At 53.1% G+C, this 5,579-nt stretch overlaps 1 long non-coding RNA gene across 1 annotated transcript; it reads left to right on the top strand.

Moving 5' to 3' along the window:
• The first annotated feature begins 513 nt into the window (after positions 1–513).
• On the top strand, positions 514–1,553 carry LOC116596484. The gene is made up of 3 exons (XR_004288133.1): positions 514–901; positions 1,044–1,170; positions 1,435–1,553. It is a non-coding gene; the product is annotated as an uncharacterized LOC116596484 (long non-coding RNA).
• The last annotated feature ends 4,026 nt before the right edge of the window (positions 1,554–5,579 follow it).

The raw sequence follows: 5,579 nt of genomic DNA, 5'->3' as shown, positions 1-5,579 counted from the left end.
TGACTTTGCCTGGAAAGGTAACTTCACTCCTCTCGGGCGTCCAGCTGGATCTGGCCCGTGTAGAGCACTGTCAGGACAGGCGAGGACAGAAGGTAAGGTCAGGGTGTTTACTCCCCGACTCCCTCCCTGCAAGGCCATCTCATGCTGGCCAACTGAAGGCCACCGATGCTGTCGGGGGGCTCGCTCTGTCTCCCAATGACAGCGGCTTCCCTTAGACATAATCCCTTATAAATAATCCCTTTATTAAACTCAAATCAAAAGACCTAACTGGATGGTTCCTTCTGCTCCTGCCGGGACCCTGACTGGGATCACTTTAAAGCACTTGTCTGGGCTCCAACTCTGATTGGGTCACTGAGTTGGGTGGATCATTTCATCTCTCTGAGCCCCCTGGGTTTTCTGTTTGGTACAATAGAGTAAAAATAGCCTCCAGAAAAGGGAAAGGGGATTTCACAAACTCTGACGGCTGAGCCGTCAGTCCATTTGCCAGCTGGGGACCAAGACCAAGGCAGGCGGTGGGGTGGGGGGACTCTGAAAGGGTCTGAGCTCCAGACAAATGCCAGTGAGACATCTTTGGTTCAGGCCCTTCTGGGGATGCTGCTGGACAGGGGTCCTGGAGAGCAGAGGGCAAGTCCTCAGCCTTAAAAGTGGGCTTTGTTGCTCCTTGCTATGTGATCATAGGCAAGTGACACCCCGTCTCTGTGCCTCATCTAAACATGGAGATAAAAACACCTATTCATGTGAGGGTTAGGATGGAAGCTGTAGGAAGGCAGGCATCCTGACTCTTTTGGACGGCTGTATGCCCGGTGTCTGACCCCTAGCAGCCACTCAGTGTTTATTGGATCTGCAAGCAAGTCAGTGGATGTTGCATTTTCATGGAACACTTAGCACAGCACCCTCCACGGTAAGTGTCAAAGAATGTAGCTTCCAATACACAACCATTATTATGACCTGAGTCTTGTCTGTGCCTGCTTCCCTGGAGGCAAGCTGCCTGCTGGGTCGCTGTAGGGCCCCTGGAGCCTGCCTGCTCGCCTGCCTAGATTCAGGTCCTGGTCCAACCAGTTTCCAGCTCTGTGGCCCCTGGTACCTCATTTCAACTCCCTCCTGTCATAGATGAGATCCACAGCGATGCCTGCCTCCGAGCCAGCCTGGTGAAGTCAGCACCAGCAAATGGTAGGTGTTGATCTCTGCTCTTTGGGGGTGCAGGGGTGGGATGGGTTGGGGAGGCGGGGACAGACTCTTCAAACACCAGAGGGCTTGCAGAAATGACCGCTGGCCAGGACACAGGAGCCCCAAGCCACCTGCAGGGTGATCTTGGACTGTTACCTCCTCCAACACCCTGGCTCTCCTATCTGCTCAGTGGGAGATGGGGTCGAGTGGGGGGCCTCTGAGGTCCTTTGAAGCTTGCAACTACACACAGGCCACTCTTCCAACCAGGCCCACACTCACCATGCCCTCCACATGGCCCAGAAGATGGGGCATCTGGACGTGAACAGCCCTTGGGCAGGGTGGGGACTGGAGTGCTCCCCACCAACCTGGGCCCCTGCAAGAATAAAGATTTCACAAATGAGTCTACTTATCTTTGTCCTTTTTAGTATCATTTCAAAGGTTCTGGGTGGGAGGAAGGCTAGTCTCAGGGGAGTGAGGGTTTCTGCCCTTTCCAGGCACCAACTCCTGTGCACCCCTTTCCCCCACCTCTTCCCCGTGCTAGAGCCCAGCTGCTGGGTGCCCAGCCCCTTGGGTCCCAAAGCTGGGAGATGCATTCTTCATGAGCGTTCCCAAAGCTGCTTTTTTTAACCACCAGGAGCTGACTAATGCCCAAGAGTGACAGTCCCTCCTGCTCCGGGTGGCGAGAGTACAGAAGTGTAAGGCAGGGAACCACGAGAGATTGCAGTGGCGGGGGAGAGAATCTTGCCACCTCCAAGAGCTGCCAACATGTCTGGGACCCCGGTGAGTCCCCAGAGCCTGCACCCAGCCCTTGGACATGCCTGTCCTGGTCCCATTCCTCCGTCAGGGTTCCTGCCTTCTCAGCCACATCCCCTTCGGACTATCCACCCGCTTCTTACGCTCTCCTGCCTCTCTCTGAACCGCAGCCTCCTTGCTGACTCTCCATGTCCTTTTCTGGATATCATCCGTCCCCTTTCTGAGCCCACCCGTCTTCCTCTCTGGGTGTCTGTCCCCACTCCACCTCCCTCCCACCTGCTGTTGCAGACCCTTGGTCCATGTTGGCAAGGCTTGGCTGCGGGGCACTCGGCCCTGCTCTGGGAGTCGGGAATCCTGGCTCAAGACTCAGCTCAGCAGCTTGTAACTCTTAGAGGACTTCGTGCAGCTGTTGCCCCCATTCAGCTTCCCATTTCTCTGTCTTTGTAATAAGAGAGTTGGGCCAGATGAGTGAGCAAAGTCCCTTCCCACACAGGATGGGGATGTTTCACTGGAAATCTCAGACCCTTGTGACTGGGTGGGACCCAGGCCCTCCGGTGGTCTCTCTTCCATGGAGTTGGTTCCCTCCCCAGAGTTCATCTCCCCTGAACAGAAAGGGCTCTCTCAGCTGTCTCCTTGGTGTATTTTTGGATTTGTCGTACTGGTGTAAGACGGGTTTTAACTTCCCTTTCCTGAAATCAGCGGTGTCTGGTCCAAATGGGCCCTCATTGATTTGGCTCCCATAGTATTTTCCACTTTGCACAATCTAAAAACTTGTCCGGAAAGTGTGTGTCTCTTGACGTTGGCCACATACCCTCCCCAAAGTTCCCCTAGCCAGTTGACTTATCTCGCCGAGGGCACAGAAGGCTGCGGGAACTCGCTGTGACAAGCTGGGGGAGGATTTGGGGACTCCCAAGTCTGGTTTCTGTGGCAGCTATGAACACACCTTACTCAGCCCTCCTGCTGTCGGGGGCATGCTTGACCCAGAGCCTCAGCTACTGCTCCTGGGGCTACACCACCTTGCTCAAGATGGGCCCCCATTTCCTGGGGGTGCTCTCAGCCCCTCGACTGTGCATGATGGGGACACCAAGGCAAGACCACCCTGGAAAGCCATGATACTCCTCCAGTAATGACTTCGGCTCAAGGGCTCCCCATCAGCATGGCTCAACCCTTAGAATCGGGCTGCTGTCCAAGACGCTTTCCACCACCCGATCTACCTTCTCCCCCACTCTCCATCCCTGATCATCCAAACTGTGTCATTACGGTCTCCTCCTTTCTCTCTCCGTCTCCCTCTCTCTCCCAGAATCTTTTGCCTGTCAAATCCAATCTTGACATCTGCTTCTCAGTGGGACCGCACTAACACAGTCAGCAATGGTAGGCTGTTGAAGTTATGTCACTCACAGCAATCGATCACAGCTACAACTATTTCAGGAGCCCCTACTATGGACCAGGCAGAATATTTTCCAACCCTTCCCGTGACCCACAAGGGAGGAATTCAGACCAGAGGGCACTGAAGCTCTGAGAAGGAAATAACTTACTCAAAGCTACAGTCAGAAAATGATGCATCTGCAAACGTTTCTGTTACTCTCTGTCTCATCCTTTACAGGACAAGCCAGGGAGTGTGGGTGCCAAGTCAATCCTCGTTCATTGTTGCGTGTCCCTCCTCAGACCCTTGCGTTGTCCCTGGCACCTAGGACGCTATGAGGAAATATTTGGCGAACGTACCCATAAGTAAACGAGCAGCAAGGGAGCTGCAAACAATGGCCAAGTGACTTAGCCACGTTTCAAAAAAAGGCTGTACTTCGGCTGTTAAAAGAAGGTTTTGTTGGAAAGTCCTCAGCCCTGGTGAAGCATGAGGGTGTGAACTAGAGTTTCTCTACGTACTGAAAGATATTTAACGTCTCTTTTTCTCTCTTTCACTTCTGTTCTCTCCATACGTAGGAAATCATAGGAGAGCAATGCTAGGAATCAGTCAAATCTAGTACAACCCTTGTCTCTGCCACCTATAACTTTCTGGGCCTCAGTGTCTCCATCAATAAAATGGGGTTTGTAATTTCTGCTTCATCGAGTGCCGGGCAGAGAGAGGATTGAGTGGGCACACAGTGGGTCATGTTCTACCACCAGCTCCTGGTAGCCTACTGAGGTTGGGCAGAGCCATGCCTGGGTTGAGGGGGGATGTGTTGTAGCTCCAGTGGCTGGAACGTCAGTCCAGAGAGGCATTCAGGAAGCCCAGTGTTGGCAGCCTGCTCCCTTCCCCCAGCTGTGTGGTGGCATCCTGCCAGCCTCCCCGAGCCTGCGGGTAAGTCTTTGGCCCCTGGCTGTCCCAGTTTCTGCCAACAGCAGAAGGACCAAGCGTGAGTCACCGCATCAGGACCAGGTTTCCGCAGCTGCCCTCGGGCCAGCGGGCCTGACTGGATTAGTAACTGGATCACAGTCCCCGCCTCTGAGAATGTCAGGGGCTCAGGGACTCAGCCCTGGTTGTCCCTGCCTTCTGCCGCAGGAGACCTTGGTGTCAGTTGTTCCAGCCTTCTTGGCCCTCACTTTGCAAATGGGGAAACTAAGGCCCCAAGAGGGGAAAGGTTTCCCCTAGGGTCAAATACTCAGTGACAGAAGAGGAGTTAGAGCCCACGTTTGCTGGCTCCCACCTCAAGGGTCCGTTCATTTGTTCATTCATTCGCTCATATTCTTTGTTCATATTCTCTGTCCTACCTCTAAAAAAAATCTATCTCAATTCTGTCCATTCCTGAGGGGCAGATAGGGTCACCCCTGAGGGGCCAGCCCCTGAGAGCTTTCCCCTGGGTGGCTGCAGAAGCCCCTCTCATTCTTCCCAGAGCAACCAGAGGAGTTTTTTAAAAAATAAAAATACAAATAAAAATTAGATCATGCTACCCCCTTGCACACTCCTACAGTTTCCAGTCTCACTCAAAATCCAAGCCCAAGGCAATACTAAGGATCCAGCGCGCCCTACGGATCTGGCCCCACCCCTGGTCCTTCCTCTAGCCACTCTCCCCATCATGAACTTGGTTCCAGTCATGTTGACCACCTCAGTGTATCTGGAAGATTCCAAGCTGGTCCTACCTCAGAGCCTTCCTATGTGCTGTTCCCTCTGACTCAAACACTTGTCCCCCAGAGTCCCCATGATGGGTTCCTTCTATCCTCCCCCGCTCAGGGTAAGCATCCCCCTTAGGCAGCTGCCACCCAGCCTCAGCCACTCTCTGCTCTGCCACCTTGTCTTACTTCCTCACGGTCCATAGCTTTGTCCTGGTGACTCTGTTAGTTCCTCTGCTTATTTGTTTATCAATGGAGCCCTGACAAGAGTGGATGTTTCCCAAAGGCAGCGGTCTTATTCTCCATTGTGGTCCTGGTACCTTCTTGGATGGATGGATGGATGGATGAATTGGTTGGATGAAAAGACCAAGTACTAGACGTTGGTGGATGTGGACAGAGAAGGACTAATCTTGGGCAAAAATTACCAAAGAAAATGTCTATTTATATTTCCTCACTTAATCCCACTTTATCCATGAGTAGTGTCCTCCTTCTCTCTCCTAGTTCTCCTCGGGGCTCCTAGTGGCCCCTCTCTGATGTTTGCTCTCTCTTGCTATTGACTCACCCCTATTTTCAGGAAAACTAATTCACACCCAGGTGCGAGAGCAGAGCACTCC

This window comes from Mustela erminea, chromosome 7 (assembly GCF_009829155.1).
Source record: "Mustela erminea isolate mMusErm1 chromosome 7, mMusErm1.Pri, whole genome shotgun sequence".
Taxonomy (NCBI): domain Eukaryota; kingdom Metazoa; phylum Chordata; class Mammalia; order Carnivora; family Mustelidae; genus Mustela; species Mustela erminea.
Note: the sequence above shows the minus strand (reverse complement) of the source record. Positions and strands in the feature narration are given on the sequence as shown.